Here is a 2,537-nt window from a genome sequence, read left to right as displayed (position 1 = left end):
GTATTGTTATTGTTGTTGTTGTTGTCGCAGTTCTTGATGTCAGTGGTGCTGTTGTTGTTGTTAGGGTTGTCATTGCTGTTGCTGTTGATGCTGTTTGTCGTTTCTCACGTTGTTGTCGCTGTTGATGCTACTGTTGTTGTTGTCGTTGTTGCTGTTGTTGTTGTTGCTGCTGCAGCAGTAACCAGCAGCAGCAACAGCAGCAGCAGTACAACACCACCACTACTACCACCACCAAACCACCACCACCGCAACCACCACAACCACCACAACCACCACAACCACTACTACTACTACTGCTACTACTACTACTACTACTGCTGCTACTGTTGCTGCTGCTGCTCCTACTACTACTACTACTACTACTACTACTGCTACTGCTGCTGCTGCTGCTACTACTACTACTACTACTACTACTACTACTACTACTGCTGCTGCTGCTGCTGCTGCTACTACTGTTGAGGCTACTGTTGTTGCAGCAGTGTTTTGTTGCCGCTGCTGCTGCTGCTGCTGCTGCTGTTGTTGGTAGTGGTTGCTGCTGCTGCTGCTGCTGTCACAACTGCTGCTGCTGCTGTAGTTGAGGCTATAGTAATGGGTGGTAGCGGTGGTGGTTGCATCCGTGTGTGTGAGAGAGTGTATGAGTGAGTGGGAAAGTCAACGAAAGTAGCAGCCGTGGCGTCTACGGGACGAAGCCATACCGGCTTCACTAATGAACAGGCGGCCAGGTAAGTTCCGTTCGGAAAATGACATTGCATCGTCATCATCGTCATCATTATCACCATCGTCATCGTCATCGTCATCATCATCATCAGCAGCAGCATCCTCACCATCATCATTTTCATGATAGCCACCGTCATAATTGTGGTGGTCGTTATCATCGCCAACTTCATCATCGACACAATCATCTTAATAATAATAATAATAATAATAATAATAATAATAATGATAATAATGATAATAATAATAACAATAATAATAATAATAATAATAATAATAATAATAATAATAATAATAATGATAATAATGATAATAATAATAACAATAATAATAATAATAATAATAATAATAATAATAATAATAATGATAATTCTTTCTACTGAAAGGCACAAGGCCTGAAATTTGGTGGGAGGGGTGTATAATCGATAACACTGACCCCAGTGCTTGACCAACACTTTAATTTACCGACGCCGAAAGGATGAAAAGTCAAAGTCGACCTCGGCGGAATTTGAACTCAGAACGTCAAGGCGGACGGAATGCCGCCAAGCATTTCACCTGTTGATAATAATAATGATGGTGGTGGTGGTGGTGGTGGTGGTGGTTGTGGTGATTTACTCATTGCCACAAGGGCCACAGATGGAGTGCTGGGAATTGGGAAGGTAATATTACGAGAACAATGAAAGATGAGACTAAGGAGGAGGAGGAAGGGAAAAGGATGATGATGATGATGATGATGATGATGGTGGTGGTGGTGGTGGTGGCGGTGGTGTTTCGTTGAAATTTTATCTTGTCACGTTTGTTTGCCACATTGTTTATTTGTTGTTGTTCTTTAACCCCAGGTCAATCCTGATTGAGTCGATCTTATAGAGCGAAGAATCTCCTGTCAGGGGATCATCTCGTTTGCCTTGTTTTCTTTTTTTCCTACGTTGCAGGGGTGCAAAGGTAACAGAGGACTACAGTAATAAACAGCAGCATGGAATTTTTAGCGAGATTTTGGCTGCTGTTTCTGGAAGGCAGAGACATTACATATAGGTTTCCATGGTTCCTGTAGAGATGGTAGTGGTGGCAGTGTCATAAGCTCTACACACGCGCGCGCACGTGTGTATGTGAGTGTGTGTATTTGTGTGTATGTGTGTGTATTTGTGTGTGTGAAATTCGATGACTACTGTGTACATGTGTACATTTGTGAGTGTGTGTGTGTGTATAATACATAGCAATGTGCGTGTGAATATAGATGTATCGACGTAATCTCTAATTTCAGTGTTTATCATCTACGTAATTATTTGCGTGTGTGTGTGCGTGTGAACGTATTTGAAGGTGAGTGTGTGTATGTATATGTACATATGTGTGTATAAGATTGCACGTGCATGTGTGTGTGTAAACAGGAAAGTCTATAGATATATGTCTTTAACTACACATGTGTATCTACGTATATATATCCATGCTCCGTAAACTTCATATGAGCGCGAGTTCACACACACACACACACACACACACATAAACACACTCGCTCAAACACGCACAGGCACTTGCACATAGATACACAAACATGCTTATGCCTCTGTCTTTGTGTGTGTACATACCTATGTATCAGTATATGTATGTACACACACACACACACACACACACACACACACACACACACACATGTATGTTCATTAACATGTGCACCTGTGAGTATGTGTATGCATGTGTCGATGTATATTCATAATGGAATATAATGCGTACACACGTGTATGTTCGCAGATGACAAGATATTTGTATGTACGCATGAATGAATGAATGTATTCATGTGTGCATAGATGTATGTGTATATGTATATA

General features: G+C 41.5%; 1 protein-coding gene across 1 annotated transcript in view; it reads left to right on the top strand.

Annotated features, from left to right (window-relative positions):
* The first annotated feature begins 570 nt into the window (after positions 1-570).
* Positions 571-2,537, top strand: part of LOC106872655 (beta-1,3-galactosyl-O-glycosyl-glycoprotein beta-1,6-N-acetylglucosaminyltransferase) — a 37,170-nt gene continuing 35,203 nt past the window's right edge. Inside the window, exon 1 of the mRNA XM_014919718.3 lies at positions 571-722. The gene's annotated coding sequence lies outside the window, so the exon portion shown is untranslated. The remainder of the gene's footprint in view (positions 723-2,537) is intronic.

Source organism: Octopus bimaculoides, chromosome 16, assembly GCF_046866305.1.
Source record: "Octopus bimaculoides isolate indiv1 chromosome 16, ASM4686630v1, whole genome shotgun sequence".
Taxonomy (NCBI): Eukaryota; Metazoa; Mollusca; class Cephalopoda; order Octopoda; family Octopodidae; genus Octopus; species Octopus bimaculoides.
This window is presented reverse-complemented; position numbering and strand designations above follow the sequence as displayed.